At 37.7% G+C, this 18,483-nt stretch overlaps 1 long non-coding RNA gene across 1 annotated transcript in view; it reads right to left on the reverse strand.

Annotated features, from left to right (window-relative positions):
• Positions 1 to 1,077: 1,077 nt before the first annotated feature.
• Positions 1,078 to 18,483, reverse strand: part of LOC129085314 (uncharacterized) — a 69,598-nt gene continuing 52,192 nt past the window's right edge. Inside the window, exons 4-5 of the long non-coding RNA XR_008530687.1 lie at positions 1,485 to 1,603; positions 1,078 to 1,360 (exon numbers count right to left, since the gene is read on the reverse strand). This is a non-coding gene — a long non-coding RNA (uncharacterized LOC129085314). The remainder of the gene's footprint in view (positions 1,361 to 1,484; positions 1,604 to 18,483) is intronic.

The raw sequence follows: 18,483 nt of genomic DNA on the forward strand, positions 1-18,483 counted from the left end.
AAATTTATAGGGCTATTTTACAGAGCTTTAGGTAATCAAATTGACAGAGTATGAGCCACCTTAAAGTTATTTTATAAATTATAGAACTGTTTTAATAAAAACCTAACTTTTGTGCATTATTTCCTATTTATCATTCATACCCTCTTTATCTTTCTTACAGCCTCTGGCAACAATCACATGCTACTCAGAAGCCTAAGAGAAAGTTAAAAGACATTTATTTCTATGACAAAACAAGGATAAATTTTCAGGTTGCAATTCCTGTTGTGAATAGAATACAAGGTACATTGTTTCTTTAGAGAAGAGGTCATGTTGTGCAGGCCGTTTACTGGCACATCAATTTGACCTCATGGAATTGGTCAGAGAAGATGGAGATGTGCATCTATGTCAGAGCTGCTGTGAATAGCAGCTCTTCATAGTATGTTCCTATATCTACCATCACCATAAAGGCATTGCTGGATATCACACTAATAATGAATAAGCCATGTTGTGCTTTTCTAAATAAGTATGAGATTGCCAAAACTTGAGGAGAGAAAAAAATACATAAATTGCTGTAAGTTACTAAATTTGGTCATTTATTCAGTTATGTCTGGCCATTTTCCTATCCCAACATGTATAAACCCTGCCTATCCTTTAAGGTTCAGCTCTTTCTCTATGTTTCTATATGTCTATTTTAATCTCCCTATCTAGGATTCATATATCAATTTTCTGAATTTTGATGCCCCTTTATGTGCCCAAGTCTTCCCCAAATATCGATTTCTATCTTGCTTTCTAGTTATTTAAACAGCCATGACTTATTCCTATTAGAATGTAAACTCAGTGTGGAAAAGACATTTGTCTACATGAACTTGACATTTCCTCACAGTGCTTACTATGATGGTATTATTCTTCAGAATAGGTAAAAACAATTAAACTGCATGAGAAAGAAGTACAAGGTCTGCCCAGAAGGTAAAAATGGTCATGTACTATGAAAAATAGAGACATTTACTGAAGAAGATAAAAGATACAAGAAACATTGTACACAGGATAATGACACCTCAGTCCCCTTCAAAGTGGGCACCTTGGGACTTCACACAGTTCTCCCAGTCACCATCAACTGCCCCATTGTATTTTCCTGAATCTCATCGATGGTCTGAAATCTCTTCCCTTTCAAAGGTGATTTTAGTTTTGGGAAAAGACAGAAGTCACAGGGCACCAAGTCTGGGCTGTAGGGGGCTGAGTCACCTGGGTGATTTGATGTTTCACCAAAAAAACTCTGCGTGAGATATGATGTATGAGCAGGCATGTTGTCGTGATGAAGCTGCCAATCACCAGTTGTCCATAGCTGTAGCTTTCTGAATCATCTGAATAGTTCCAAGAGTTTCTGAGGAGGAATGTTCAAGCTTAATGCAAAATTTGTTGCAGATTTGTTGCTCTACTCAGTCATTTTGAATGCAACAGCCACACAGTACCCATGTTCATTCAACAACACCTACTGCCCCACTTACTAGTACAGTGAAGTCATCATTGTTCATGCATGTGCATTCCAGTCCACTCTCTTTGGCTGCCAGGTTACATGGATGTTGTGGAAACCATTCCCATTATAGTATCAATGGCTGGATTTTTTCTATACATACATCATACAAAATTCAAAATTAGAACTTGGAAAAACAAGGGCCAGTAAAATTATTGAAAAGCTGATAGCTAACCTAGGCAATTCAGTTGGAATGGCTAGCAAACAGGAAAAGAAAAGCCTATACTTAGCTGTTGTTTTTTTTTTTACTTTTGTTCTGTGGATATCTGAAAAAAATAAGTATCTCATATTGTTATAACTCGTAGTGATCTGTTTTGGTCTCTAAGGCATTATTCAATAACCAAAATAATATAATTTTATTTTATAAATTAAATTTTAAGTCACAGTAAATACAGACACAAAAACAGTTCATTGAATTAGGAAGAAGAGAAAAGTAACATGTATAACGACTGATTTGTGTTTTAAAATTTATGATTAGTCTTTCCATCTGGATGATATTTGGTCATTTATGTTGCTGATTCAACAAGCCCACACTTCATATAAATACAACTAACCCTTTGGTTAAATTGGTTTTTTATTGTACTTTTCCCACTACAATTTACCCATCCTGTACCCTCTTCTATCTCCACTCAGTCTTCCCCTCGCCATCGCCACACTGTTGTCCTTGCCCATGAGTTCTTTACTCTTTTTTTGTCCTTTTTACTTGATCCCGCCACGTCCCACCCACCCTCTGCCAGAGCTCTCAGCTTGCCTTCTCTGACTCTGTCTCTATTTTGCGTGTTAGTTCTAACTTTCTTTGACGTAAGTTTTCAGTCTAATATAGTAACTATAGAGTAAAAAATATATTTTGTATTAAAACTGGATTTAATCTTCTCAAATAGGAGCAAAATGGTATGCTATGTTGTCATTTTATTTGAACCACAGGGGTTGGTTTGGGATTCTTTAAAACCTACAGTGCAGCCACACACACCTCCTAGTTGTGTTTGAGTCAAAGCAATGTGATTATCTTCAATGAAAAAAATAGCTAATTGAGTTGCTATCATTTCTCAGTCATCATCAACAGAGAATAACTGATAATTGATTTGAGATGGGAGGGAGAATCTTACATAAGCTGGCACTGATATTTAAAAAAATTTATTTTATTAAATCTGTCTCCTGATGATTAAAATAGAAATTCCTGTAGCAATTATGGACTCTCTTATAAATGACTGTTTCATAATTTACAGCTTGTCAGGACCATCTTCAACTGAAACATGTGTGTAACTCACTCTTCTGGCTCATCTCCATCCCATCCTCTCCCACTCTGTCACACATGCGAAGTGCTCTATGCTGAGAATATGTGTTCCCCTTTGACAGAGAAACTGACTTACCATACAGAGAATACTACAAAGGAATTTCATAGGTCAGGTGTCATATTTCATTTCTAATCACTGATTTCAGCATCCTGCCTCATCTGATGTTTTTTTATCCCTATCTTAATTTTTCTAAACTATCAAAGTTATAAAGACAAACAACTCAATGGATAAATTTGAATTTGAATTCCTTTTCTGTTTATTTTTTTTCTTCTTTACTAGGGATACCAATGATGTCTAAAATACTCAAAATGTGGGTATTAATAGATTAAAAAAAAAGAAGACAAAATGATTTGGACACATATCAGCCCCAAATCCCTCCCTGAAAAATAAACACTTAAACATAGGACAAAATTAAAAATTTTCCATCTGGTAAAAAATATGTAATTTGGCTGCAGTGTAGCTCTTATCTTTATTCGTAGTAACATTTACATTATTATTAAATAGGCACATATCTTTTCTATTGTACGTGGTAATGTGGGGCTGAAGAAGAGTATATAGCCATATTAATAGGTCTGGGCCTGTCTGGGGGTGGGTTACATTTCCAGGAGGATAATGTGTTTGCTAAAAATGTATTGCCAGGCTGTGACGCCCCCCCCCCCCCCCCCCCCCCCCCAATTTCAATGCACTGTGTTTCGCCAGGACTCCCAACATGCACTTGGGGTCAGGGCAAGGAATGAAGGTGGGGAAAGAGTACAATCAATTGACAAAACTGCAGGAGATATTGTATCACAAAGGCAAGCCAGAGAGCCATAAACATGGAACGACGGCAGAGACACGATGTTAAGGCAGCATTCAGGGCACATTTGATGGTTAGTCATCATGAATTGAAAGTGAAACTAGTCAAGGTCCGCTGCATTGTGGGTCTGGAGTAGGCATTGACTTGGATTTACTTACATTGTGATTGGCCAAGTCAGGCCTTCAAAGGGAACTAGATATGGGGGTATAGGAGGTTATAAAAGGGAATAGTTACAGTAATTGACTATGGAACTTAACCTTATTGGGGAAATATGAGGTAGTAGTGGGGGGTGAGAGAAAATGAAAATCTGATGATTTTCCGTTTTGTGAGTGACTGGTTAAAGTAAGACAGGGGACAAGGTCCCTGGAAGCGAGAAAGTCCATGAACAGTTTTTACATTGTATTAAAATTTTGTGTTTATGTGTCTGTTTCTACTGCTAGATTACAGTGTCTCAGCCTTGGCACTATTGCTGTTTTGGACTGCACAATTCTCTATCGTGTGTAGGGGGGCAAGGGGCTGTTCTGTTTAAACTGTAGGATGTTCAGCAACGTTTTTGACTTCTATCCACTTGATGTCAGTAGCACTTTCCCAGTGGTGACAAATCAAAATTATCCCCAGACACTGGCAAACGTCCCCTGGAAGATAAAATCAGTCTTGAGAAAGAAACATACCAATGAACCATGGGTTTCTTAACAGGGACGTACCCTTTTTGTTATTATAATACCAATGTTTAAAAAATACTTGTGCACATAGTGAAAACTCAATAGATGTGTGCTAAAGATTTTTAATAAAAGTCAATGGGTGCTGCGTTGAGGAACTCCAAGATCACTTCTGGGTTTGGTGATTTACGGAGGGCTCACAAGACCCAGCACAGACTCACATTCACAGCTGCAACTTATTATAGCAAAAGGCACAAAGTGAATCAGCCAAAGGAAAAGGCACATGAGGTTAAGTCTGGGGAAAATCAGGTGCAAGCTTCAGAGAACTCTCCTAGTGTCTAGCATGGTGCCCTTAATTAACAAATTGTGACAATGCATTGCTGGCTATTCCCAACCAAGGAAGCTTGTTTAAAAACTCAAATTATAGGATTTTTGGAGGCTGATCATGAAGGCCCTCTTTTCCTGACCCCCAAATTCCAGACCCCCAGAAGAAAAGCAGGTATTCAGGATAAACCATGTTTTATTTCCTACAGTTGAAGAAGAATGAACCATTTTTAACCATTATAGAAAAAATGGGAACCCTCCATCTCAAAACCCAAGTTCCCAGACACTAACTAGGCGTCAACTTTTGTTATCCAGGCCTTCAAAGGCTGGAAGTAAGGTCTTCTGTGTTAACTCTTTTTTGTACAGGGGACTCACATGCCATACCGCATAGTAAAAGAATACAGTTTCTACTTCATTCTTTTTCAAAACTCTTCATTCCTGCCTAAGTGCCTCATTTCCCATCTTTTTTTTTTCTATAATAATTTGAGAGAGAGAGAGAGAGAGAGAGAGACTAGCCAACATAACACGACTATGCTTAAAGCAGTTTAGGGATCATTTATTATATATAAGGAATAATGACAGGAATCTAAGACTCTCTACCTGTCACTCAAATGTGCCATAGAAACCAAAAAATTCTTCATGATAGTTCATACAGGAAGATAATAGGAAATTGGGGATTTTACTTGCCTACATTGTCATAGCTGCCTTAGGTCTAGAGCTCAATATACTTAATAGAATAAACTTATTCTCAAAAGTGGGGTTTTTTGCAGTGAATATATCAGCATTAATTACTTGATCTGTTGGCCAGACAAAAATTGTCTAGTTACTTAAAGCCCTGTCTCAAAAAACATATTCATAGATAAATAATGATTCTGATAATGATGAAGAGTTTATAGTAAAGACTACTCTCCACAGGCCACAGCAGAGAGCAGAGAAGCTGCAGGAAGGAGAAGTGCTGAGCTGTTTTCTGTAAGTCTACCTCTTGCTCAATAAGAAAATGCCCTCTAAGAAGCTCTAATAGTAATAAAAATGTGGGACTTCACACTAAAAGGCTGCTTTATAGCAAAGGAAATCCTCAACAAAATGAAAAGGCAACTTATCAAATGGTAGAAAATATTTGCAAATCACATATCTGATAAGGGGTTAATCTCCAAAATATATAAAGAATGCATACAATTCAATAACAAAAAACTGATTAAAAATGGGCAGAGGATCTGAATAGACATTTTTTTTTTTCCCACAGAAGATGTACAGAAGGTGAACAGGTAAATGAAAAATGTGCTCCAAATCACTAGTCATCAGGGAAATGCAAATCAAAACCACAATGAGATATCATCTCACAGAGTGACTATTATCAAAAAGACAGAAAATAACAAGTGTTGATGAGGATGTGGAAAAAAGGGAACCTTTGTGCACTGTTGGTAGGTCTGTAAACTCATGTAGCCACTGTGAAAACAGTAGAGAGGTTTCTCAAAAAATTAAAAGTAGAACTGCCATATGTTTCGGCAATTCCTCTTCTGAGTATTTATCTCAAGAAAATGAAAAGACTAATTCAAAAAGATATCTGCACCTCCATATTCATTGTAACATTACTTACAATACCCAAGACACGAAAACAACCTAAGTTCCTTTGATTAATGAATGAAGTGTGATGTGCATGCGTATTGACAACAAAATGTTATTCATCCATAAAAAGTTGAAAATCCTGCTATTTGCAATAATATGGAGGGACCTTGAGGGAATTATGACAAGTCAAGACAGACAAATAATGCATGATCCCACTTCTATGTGAAATCTAAAAAAAAAAAAAAGCAAAATTTCCCTACCCCCACAAAACCCAAGGCTCACAGATTGATATCAGGGGTTGCTGAAGGCAGGCAATGGGGGCTGGGTGAAACCGAAGAATGGGATCAAAAAGTACAAACTTTCAGTTATAAAATAAGTCATGGACATGTAATGTACAGCATGGTGACTATAGTTAATAATACTGTATTGAATATTTAAAAGTCGAGAGTAAATCTTAAAAGTTCTCAACACCAGGAAAAGAGCTGTAACTAGTCATGTTGATGACTGTTAACAAGACTCGTGATCATTTCACGGCATATACAAATAGTAAATCATTATGTTGTAAACTAATGCTATATGCCAATTATACCTCAGTAAAAATAAAAAGTGAAGACTAGAAAAAATATGCTGACATAGAATGCAAGTTAGTAACAAAGTACACTTGTTATTTTGAAAAAAAAATTGGGAAAATTTTGAAATATGTTCAAACTTTTATAAAGGTAATTCACTTGTTAGTTCCATGGTCATTAAGAGAATGGAATTAGATAGACCTTGGATCTAGATCCTTCATCTAGTAGGTCACAACTTCTGAGCAAGTAACAATGTCTCAAAGCTTCAATTCTCTCATCTATAAAATGGAGTTGTAATAAGACTACCTTCTTCCTAGGGATTAAGTAGCAAAAGAGACAATACACATAGGCATGTGGTCTGTCCTCATAACACTGGCCCATTGTATATTCTCAAATTTTAGCTCTCATTTTAGTGGCATGTTATTTGCTATTGCTATTAACTATCCATGTACTCATTCAAAAAACTTCTATTTGACACTAGACCCTGCTCTAGGTAGTAGAAACATAACAGTGAACAAGATTGCACTGTGAGGATAGTGGCCATGACTAAGAATCTAATGGGCAAGTAAGTATGTGATTAAACGAGTGATTACTATGGTAAACAAAAGTAACAAGATAATGAAAATATAACCCATAAGTTACTAGGACATATCAGTGTGTTAGATGTTAGCTTTAGGATCTTGTAAATTAGCATATAGGGCATATGGATCTATCCCATTTTATGAAAAGAAGTATCAGTAAAAATAATCCTATAAATGGCTAATTATGTATGTTGTCAACATGTGAAGGATGGATAACAATTTATTCACATTGCATTGATGGGAGGAAGAGCTGGTACTTTCTACATCTTTCCCTAGATTCACAGATTGGGGTACACATGTTACTTTTGACATTTTAAAGAAACTTCTAATTAAAAAAAAGTTTGAAATTTTTATTTCCATATAAGGAGGTTATTTCAAAAGTCCTCATAAGAAATGATGTATGTTTAACCAGGACATAAGGAGGAAGAGAAGAAACAATAAGAATTCTAAGTTAGCAATTATTGCTTGTGGCTGGAAATATGTAGACAGCAAGAAAGAGAAGGCGTCAAGGACCACCACGTTTCTGGCTGACATAACCAGGTACACTTAGCTAACCAGAGAGCACACGAGAGCAGAAGGGAGCTCAAAATAGAGGGATTATGATTTGGAGTTTGAGCATGGTAACATTAGGCACCTACAAGACATCAGAGAGGAGAAAGCTTTTTGAAAAGAGGATCTCCATCTCAGGAAAGACATCAAGATTGCAGATAGTATTGACTGTCAAGTCAGTCAGTTTATAATTTATTTATTCGGTGTCTGATCTGTGGCAGGCACTTGATAGGCTACCCCCTTCTCCTCTACTGATCTTGCTCTCTAGTCATTCTTCCACTTAGCCCCTGACTCCTATGCCCCTACCTTATGCCTTGTGATTACAAAGAACTTCAAGTGCTTCCACAATCTCCATTTTCAAGCTATCTGCTGAGCTCACCACTTGCTATCATCCTCATTTCCTCCATCTGGTACTCTGACTCCAAACATTCCTTTGTGTCACTGGAACCTACAATTCTTCAACCTTTCCATTGGCGATTCTTAACCCTCTCATGTTCTCACTTTGCTTCTTATCTAGTTTAAATTCCAACCGTTCTCCCTTGATGACTCCTGTGGAGCCTTATTTTCAGTCAGCTCCCCTGCAGTTAGGGGCTTTCATGTGATTCATTTCTGGCCCATAAACTGTTAGTAGAAACTTGGTGGGTTTATGAGCATGTGTGTGTCTGTATGTATGTCGAGGGGGGTGGTTTGGGGGAAGTTTTGATGTGTCTTCTTCCTCCTCACTTTGTCCTGTTTTAAATGAGGTCATGATGGCTAAATCCTTGGAAAACTTGTAGCCATGAGAACTGCCAGGATGTTGGCTGTGGTCTTGACACATTCGAGCAGCTGAACCAAAGGCAGCAGCTGCATTCCTCCGGGTATCTTTTCATGTAAATGCAACCCTTATTTGAGTCAGAAGGCATTCCTAAATAATATGTCCCACCAAAAATATTTTGCTGAATCTGTGTCCTTTAGAGTGTTTTGTGTTAGGATGAATGTTTTTTTCACCAACATTCTGCTATAAGCAATGGGAAAAGCTTATGTTTAACAAAAAAAAACAAAAAAAAACAAAACAGATTTAGATCTAGGTTTTAGAAAGAGCTCTCAGTTGGATGCATGGAAGATTGCAAAAACATCTTCTTTCTTCCTTTACATATCTCTTTCTCCCTCGTTCCACGTGGTCTTGGTGGGGGTTAGACATAGCCCCTGACTCCGTGGTTCTAATAACTACTCCAGGGAATGATATGTGTACCAAGTAGGGCCAATCAGAAGCTATCCTTAGGATTGTTCTAATCAGAGCCAGAGGGGAAGGTTCTGGCATCATGGAGCTACGGTGCTCTGAAGTCCTAGCATTTAGGCCATGCCACCCACAGTTTATGCTGGGTTCTCTGGAAGCAGAGATTGAGCTTGGGGCGCAGGTTTTTATTGGGGATCAACCCCTGTAAAAGAAAGGGAAAATATACATAGTGGATTGCACTGCAAGTTTGTCAAAGCCTCAACAACTTGTCAGGGAGCTCTGGAGTGAATAAAGCCCATTGGTGTTCTGCATGGATCTCAAGTGGCTGGTTAGCTTCAATCAGTCACCAGGTACATGCTACCATGAGACCTCAAGTGAGGTGGTACTCTGCAGATAAGGCATTGGACAGCTGGGGGCTATGGTCTCGCTGTATTATCTGGTGCTGGCTGCAGGTCCTTTCCAGAAGAGGGGTTTGGCCAGTGTGTCTCTGTATTTGCCATACCCACCGTGTGGAGAAAGTCTGCCTGCAGTAGGTGAGAATGGGTTCAATATATTGACAAAACCAGAGCAGAGGGAGGGAGAAACCTAAGAATAACCTTGAGTCTATAGACTCAGTTGCAATGGAGATCAGAACTACTCCTACCATCCTTTGTTACTTTAGCCATTACATTCCCTTATTGGGTTTAGCTATTTTGGTCATGTGAGTCAGAAATTTAAAAGTTCTGTTGAAGGCAATAATTGATTCAAAAGAGTAATAAGTGGTAGAGAGGGCTTTATAGTGTTTGGGGAGAACTGATGAAGAACTAAGATAGTAGCAATGGTGTTGAAAAATGTTACATGGGAGAATTGACAGGCCACAATGACCAGCTTAATGCAAAGGTCAAAGAGAGCAAGAATTCTCAGATAAGTTCCCAGCATTTGGTTGAGGTGATATGAGAGGATAGAGAAGCTATTTAAGTTGATAGGAAACAAATGAGCAGGTGGGAAAGTGGGAGGAATTTATGGGTTTAGATTTCTAACATACTATATTTCAAGTGCATGCTATGGACTTATTCAAAATCTAGAATGCTAGATGATAAATTTTCAATGAAAAATATCACTATTGAGTGATGGGAAAACCTGAAACAGTGGTTCAGTTGAGGAATCCTTTTGGTTAGAAGGGCCTTATTTGTGAAGGGCCTAAAATCAGAAATTTGCTTGCATCAGGATAAATTAAGTTAAATAATGCTGTTTAATCGTTGTGAAGCTATGCTAGCCATCTTTACTACAAGGATAGATCTACTGAGAACACTCGAATATTTTGTCATTTGTTTGGGATACTTGTGCCCTTGAATTTATAACAAAACTTGGGAGATATTTGAATCTTATTTACATAAATCTCCACTTATAGAAAATAGCACCAATAACCTTTTCCCTCATTTTAGTATACATCTTTCTCTAGTGTCAATTCCTGAATTTTACCACCCTTACAGGTACATGAGTAGGAGAGATGAGAGGAAGGCAAACATCAGGGAGGAGCCCTTAGTGGTCTAGTATTTGCTTTATTAGATTTTAAAACCTAGAAATGACGCTATCACATGCTATAGATAATTTTTAACACCCTCATTTTATCTCACATACAGAATTGGCAACTATCTATTTTGGAGGAATTAGTGACATATGCAACCCTAATATTGAAAATATTCAGTCACTTTATAATTGACATTATCATGAGCTAGCATGCTGCCCAAATTTTATACCTGTCCAGAAAAATATATAATCCAAATGTATAGGCAAAGAAAAAGTGTGTTGGATAATTGTGGGCACTTACCATAATTCTTCATACCTTGTATCAGATCTTCATTATAATAAATCTACCTCCTATTTTTCAACTTAATCCTCTCCCACTTAACTCTTAGCCCCTTATTTGTCATTGCCTCAGACTGTCTGAATGTACATTCTACCTCTCTAGGACCTCTAGTCACTTCTCACTTCCCACTACACCTAAAACATGAATTCTCAGTGGGAGAAGCATCACCCCCAGTGAGGCAAGCTATTAAATGCAGGCTGGCCCAGGGCATATTAGATTATTAGCATGTTTTATGATGCTCCAATGGGCAGACATCACAAATTGAAGATGGCGTCCTTTCCCATTGAGCTCAAGTGCAGCCTCAGAATACTTTTACATGTTATTTCAACTAATATAACTTCTCTTAAGACAGTGTTTTAGTTAACCACAATAAATTAATTAGAATTACCATAAGGGTTGAAAGCATTCAGCCATCCTTGTCTTTGTTCATCCCACCCTATCCCTTTTGGGAACATATTTTAAGGGAACATTATGGGTTTTAGACTAGGATATAAAATGATTCATGAGCATTAGAAGGCAAGCACCAAGAGCATACAGGTAAAGAGCAAATCCCCTGTGGTAAACAGACTTGGGGTGTAATCCACTTTTACTACTTGCCATCTGTACAATTTTGGACAACTCACCTACCTCCCTTGAGTCTTATTATACCCCCTTTCTTTTGTTAATTGAAATGATAATACCAGCTTTGCAGGGTAATTATAATAATTAAAAAAATATATGACATGTCATGCATTTGGCTCAGAGCCTGGCACACAGTAAGCATTCCAATTAAATCGTATCTATCATCTTGAGATAATTATATTATTAGGTAAGTGTTCAGTGTTTATATTCCTTGGCTTCCCGGCCGGCCTAACTTCTTAGATGAAAGAATTATGTGCTGTTTGCCATTTTTGTCCTTTCCAGAGGTTAGCAAAATTTTAAGCACAGGGCTGACCTTCAGTGACAACTGAATGAATGAATCAATGTACCTGTAAACTTATAATTGCTCTCATGATATTTAAAAGATAAATTTGCCTATTCAGGTCAAAATAGCTATTAAATGCAGGTTTAGCAAATTTCTATCACATCAGACCTCAGTCTGTGGCCTGCAGGTCAGGACAGGTTCAAAATTCTAAGATCTGTGTCAGTGCATCTTAGAGTTCATGCTACCACCAGTGTTTTAATTGGAGTTTAGGTCACAGGGAGAATAAAGCAACATGGTAAGGAGTTGGAGACAAAAGAGTTTTACAGAGGAATGACAGCAAATTAAAAGGTCTCAGTATCATAAAAAATAGGAGTTATTTAGGGAAAGGTCTGCAGTAGGTAAGAAATCTAGGTTCCAGTGGTGAGCATAGCATGGCATGATTGGAAGCACATGGTTAAAGCAATCAGTGGAGGGACAGCCAGACAACGAATTACTTTCAAGTATATTTGGTATCAGACAGTAGAAATCCAGCTATTGAGACTAATTTGGAGTAGGACCTGAACATTTAGAAAGGACTATGAGGGACCCAATTCTAAATGAAACTCAATAAGAGTCAGAAAATCCAGAGAAAGACTCACTGCTATATATTAAACTAGCATAATTTCTTAGTTGAATTATGGCAATAATCATCTACATGGCTCCTCCTCCTCCTGTTTTCCTCCTTTTCTTTTCCATTTTCCACATGACAGCCAAAGTAAAATTTCCAAAATGTAAAAATATTCCTACTATTTTCCTAATTTATACCCCTTAAAGGCTCCAAATTGCTCTTAAAGTACAAACTCTCTAACATGGCCTACTAGGTCCTGCAAAATCTACTCTTTAATTTTCTGACCTCAAATATTATATCATTTAAAATTTAGCCACACTGAACTCCTCCAGTTTCTCCAATAGGACAACTACCATGGTTTTTCTTACTTCCACATTTCTCATGGCTGTTTCTTCTGTCAGATACTTTTACCTCTTTTCTGTACCAGGATAACTCTTTTAGCATCCATTAGGTCTTGATTAAAAGGCATTTTTTTTTCTGGGAAACTCAAATTTGTCAAATTTGGATTAGTCGTCCCTTACTCCCTTCTACCCCCCTACACTCCCAATCTCTACCAGGGTAGGGATCATACATGTCCCCTTCAGTTATATCTGCAGGGTACAACACATGCATGGTGTTCAATAAATATTTGTTGAATAGGTAAGTATATTCTGGAAACTTGTTTATAAAGAAAAGGGCTGGTCCCTCGTTCTATGAAATAACACTAAAGGGCAAGTAGCTAGACTGGCCAGATGACAGAGAGTACAAGAAATCTCCTTGATTATATTCAGAAGTTGGGAAAAGGTAAATTAAGAGACCTATCGCTGAAGGTTGAAGACATATAGAGTGAAGAGCCAAGCAGAATTCTATAAACATTTTATATGTTCCAGTTGTAGTTAATATGGAATCCAGTGGTAGCCCATTCACGATTTTTTCCCCAAGCTACTAGTAGAATATTAATTATTTATTGTGAATTATGTTAACATTCAGCAATAATACTGAAAAATGGGGCTCATGATAATTTTATCTTAAAATTTTCATACAATCAATACATACCCCATTAATGAATGGTGATGGTCTTTCCTAATCTAGATTAGTTTGTAAAACATTAAATGAGTAAGTATTTTAGTCATTGATTGACAAATGCAATTAATGTGTGGGAACTATATAAGCACCATCTTTTCTTTCTTTTTTTTTAATCCTCAAAGCATATGTTTATTGGTTTTAGAGAGACAGGAAGGAAGGGAGAGGGAGAAAGAAGGGGGAGAGAGAAAGAGAGAGAGAGAGAGAGAGAGAGAGAGAGACACACATTGATTTAGGACAGAAACATCAATTGGTTGACTCTAATACATGCCCTCATGCCCTGACTGGAGACTGAACCCTCAACCTGGATATGTGCCCTGAGTGGGGATTGAACTTGCAAACTTTTGGTGTACAGGGATGATGCTCCAACCAACTGAGCCGCCCAGCCCAGGCAGTCCCATCTTTTCTTTACTAGAACTACCCAGAGCAATTATCTACTCAGCTTTACTTGATCTGTACCTAAAATTCCAATATTTACTTACATTACAAATTATATTTATAGCTAAATGTTTTTTTCATTTTACTGATGTTCCAAATCCTTGAATGATATAGCTAATATGAAGTATTTTGTCCTATTATATGAAAATAAAGTAGGGTTCACTGTCTCTGGAAGATATTTATTGTGACCTTGATAAACTGTGACCCCTCTTGTGATGTTATTGCATCATTAACATTCAGAGGCATTAACATTTAGTCATACACTTCCAAGGATTCTGCCAAATTCTTTCTACCAGTAATGTAGCATTGAGTTAATCTTGATTTTCTTTTTCCCTTTCTAACCCGATGGTGATGGTAGTCTACTCATCCCAACTCTTATTTTACCCCTCTTGAAAAAAGTCCTCTTGTTGGATAATCTCATAGCACCCTACAGATTTTCTTTAAAGTGCTTGTCAGAATATATGAACTTATTGGTTTATTATGTTTTATAATATGTTTTCACTGAGTTTATTACAAACAAGCACAATAAAGGCAGAAGTTTAAAGGCAACTGTATTCTTTATTATTTATTATAAGACCTGGTATATATCAGATTTTATCAGAAAACAGGAATCACTGTAGTATTTTGAGCAGGAAGAAAATTAATACAGAACATTGAAATTGCTGAAAGAGAGAAGGTCTGGAAGATTATTTTCCATCAAACTTAAAAGTGCAGGATTGCAGAAGAGCCACTATCAATGACCCTAGTTACGAGGAGTCCTGAAGTGGGTTCTTCTCAGGAGGATGGCTGGAGTCACTGGAAGCTTCAGCTGATGATCTCAGCTGCCCGCTTACAGCAGGTGATCCCTGGGAGAAGCACTGAAAGCCAAGGAGTGCTGCCAACAATGACCTCATCTGCCTGAAAGCAGCTGCTGCTGAGAAAAATGGCTTCTCTTCAGATCTTTGTGAATGCCTCATTGGCAGAAACTACCCCTGGGAGTGGAAAGGGATTGTGGGACATGTAGTTCTACAATATAAACAGAGATGAAAGTAAAGTTGATAAAAGGCAATTCAGCCCACTGACTCAGTAGAAGACAGCTCTTTTTTAGAGTAAAAATGAATTAGACTACAAGCTCCATGATGAGAGGGATACCCATTTTTAAAAAAAATTCAATCTACCCTTAGCACCTGGGTTCTTATGGCAGGGATGGTTAGCTGAGCAACACAGAATCACACCAGTCCTTGCTTCCATAGTGCATGCTTGTTTCTGGGAAATGGCTACCTAGCCACTTTTCCCAGCTTCTGTTACATCTAAGTGGGACCATTTACTCTAGGACAGAAGTGATGTATATCTATTGTAAGCTGAGGTGGCTCCGTATCAGGCACTCAGTTTTCTGAGGTTTCTTTCTGTTTGCCTCTTGCCTGGCTACAGATAGAATATACAGTGGAGGATTCTGAAGAGATCCTAGAACACAGCAGAGTCACTAATGAAACTAGCTGGGATTTTGTCATCACTTGAATGAAAGCTGCTGGTCAGATTTGAATATCTGATGGGATTTTATGTATGAGAACCAAATCATATAGTGTCAAACCAATAAAATTTCAGGGTTGCTTGTTACAGCAGCTGGTGACTCCTAAGTGCTTGAGAAATATCCAATGAATAAATTAATGCAATAGGAAGGCCTGCCATGCCCTTTGCAAAGTCTACTGGGATCATTGGTTAAAGATGAATGCCCCAACAGGCAAACTCCATTCTACTATGCTCTTCTGTGTGCTAGTCCCCTTAACACCTCACGCACTCCCCAAATGCTGCTCAGAGATATGACAAGGCTAGTTTGAAACTAATCAGAAAGGATGCCCCATTGTTAGACATTAAAAACTCTTAGTAATACAGCTTTCTGATCAAAATGTTTTAGAAAAACAATCATGAAGGTTAACCAGACGTGTCATTCCTTAATATAACCAAATTGCTTGACTAAAACCCAGGACTCCTCTTAAGTACCTCCCTAAGTCTAGCAATTCCTACTTAGAAACTGAGAATAAGTGAGGAGAGCAGAGACTCTGACATAACTCAAATGTCACTCAAATCTTCTGACTGCATCAGGTATTAGAAATTAGGCAGATTATTATTTTCTGATATGTCTTCAAATCCTTCTTCTAAATCACTTCAATCCTAGTAGCAGAGTTAAAAATGATAGATGGCAACAAAAAGTGATAGGCACTATATTAAGTGCTTTTTGTGTAGCACCAGCTAATAATCCTACGCATATAACAATAATATCATTATTATTATCTCAACTTTACTGATGAGGAAAATGCTGCTCAGAGAGATGAAGAAAAATTCCTAAGGTCATACAGCTATTTAATACTTTTCTTTGATTTAGAAAAATAATTTATGCATCTGTTAGCAATTTGCCTGAAACACTCACAACTGGTATGAAGTTTTCATACATCTTTTTGCCAGGTTGTGGTGGGTCATTATTTCAAGAATAGATTATTTCTTCACATATATGGAAAGAAGCTTCTCTGGACTGAGAATTTTTACCTTTTATAATAATTTCTTTACTTCTGCACACGGTATTGATTATAGAATTGATCTCTTTTTTTCTCACTGCTTTAAAAGTTAGAGACCATTTGATTAACCTTTAAGGACTAAAAAAAATTTGCTTAGGCCTTCTCATATTATCCTAGTATCTTAAAACCAGAAATTAAAGGGACTTTCTTAGATGAATTTTGTTTATAACTGTAAGTTTCAATTCCATACATATAGATATCATTTATGTCAAACTTTCACAAAATAAAACATTAATTGAATAAAATAAATTGAGAGCTTTTGATTTGGGATATAAGACAACTATTTCTCTGTTGTTACAGCCCAACAACAACAACAACTACTGCTGTTATGAATATGATGGCAATGATTATTCCTATTATTGCCAAGATTATTTGAGTGCCCATTATTTCCACCCACCATACTAGATACTGACATATAAGAACAGTAATCTTTAAAACAACACTGTGAGGTGGGTATTATTATCCCTATTTTACAGGTAAGTGCAGGTTCATGAAGTTTAGAAACTTATTTTCCATGGACATAGATGGGGCTAGACAGTAGAAGAGATGAAAGTTGAACCTCATTTCAAGCCCTGACATCTTTCATTATACTGTGTTGCCTCTCTTAATTCATTTATAAAGAGACATTTGAAACTGTCCCATTTGTTTACCTGGAATCAAAGAGAAATGCTGAGGTGCATATTCAAGTTCCAGTATAATAAATAGCATGAGCTTCCAAACATATGTTACCGTTTCCTACCTCCGTATTTTTTCCTCCCTATGAGCTTCCTTCTTAACGTTTTTCTTCTATCCAGATCCTTGTCAGCGGATAACACCCACACTACATTTTTACTGATCTGGTGATAGATAAATGTCAGCCAGGCAAATGCTTCTCTCATGAAGCCTTCCAAGATTACATCCTTGAACATGATCACTTAGTGAGTCTCAACAGGAGGTCTGGAAGAATGGAAAGAAGAACTAATGGATCAGGCAACCAGCTTAGTTAGCAGACAGATGAACAGAGCAAACATGTTATTGCAGCTCCATGGATTTACTGGAGACTGTTACAAGAAGGCATGACATCTCCCTCTAATGATGGCCAGCATTGATTCCAAAAGCGTTATTGCTTCAGCTCTACAATTTTATGAAACAGAAGCAGAGAGACAAAATCTGGAAGAGAAGGAAAAGCTGACTTGATAAAATTGAAGGCTTTATTTTAAATCTAAACTGTGTCTTTATTCCTTATTGGGTGGCTGTGTAATTTCACCCTTTAGTGCCCAAGAACTGCCCTCTCTCACACACACACAGCTGTTTCCCACACAGGAAGCTTGTATACCAGCTGATCACCCTTAGAGTCTGGGAGAGGGAAGAACATATGGCTTGTTAGAGCAGTGATTCTACACGTTGGAATCACCTGGGAAACCTTAACGATCCTCCCATCTGAGTTTCCTATTCAGAAATTCTGATTTAATTGGTCTGGGCATGGGGAATTTTAAAACCTCCCCAAGCATTTCTAATGTGGAGCCAAGACTGAGAGCTGGTGAGCAGCAAGGCTGGCTCTGGGAGCCAGAAGTAAATACAGTGTGCAGAAGTAAAGATGAAAATCCTTGGAATTTGTGAGGTAGTATAACATTGAGTAGCCATTCCTACTATTTTCTACTATCCCAGATAACAGCTTGGGAGCTTTCCCACAGGCCGTCATCTCCCTGACTCTGACTTCGTCTTGACTCACATAGATTTTCTGCTCTGTGAGTATGATTCCTTTACCTCAGAGATAACTTACCTCCTCCCATGACCTCCACCCCTGTGTTTCTTTGGCATTTCTCTATTTTCTTTTCTACTTTGGGACACCTACATTCCCCATCGAAGGTGCTCAGCTAGGTCTAGTTTACTCTGACAGTCTGCTTCACCCTAGGTCTAGGGAATGGGGAGTTCTACTGCCTTATCAGAGGTGAAGGAGGTGCACTGGGGTGGAGAGGTTTCTAGCAGTTCTGAAACCTGTATAGAAACATCTGGGAGTCTTCAAA

The sequence above is a fragment of the Pteronotus mesoamericanus genome, unplaced genomic scaffold (genome assembly GCF_021234165.1).
Source record: "Pteronotus mesoamericanus isolate MK-2021 breed Mesoamerican mustached bat unplaced genomic scaffold, CSHL_Meso_final scaffold_232, whole genome shotgun sequence".
In the NCBI taxonomy this organism is placed as follows: domain Eukaryota; kingdom Metazoa; phylum Chordata; class Mammalia; order Chiroptera; family Mormoopidae; genus Pteronotus; species Pteronotus mesoamericanus.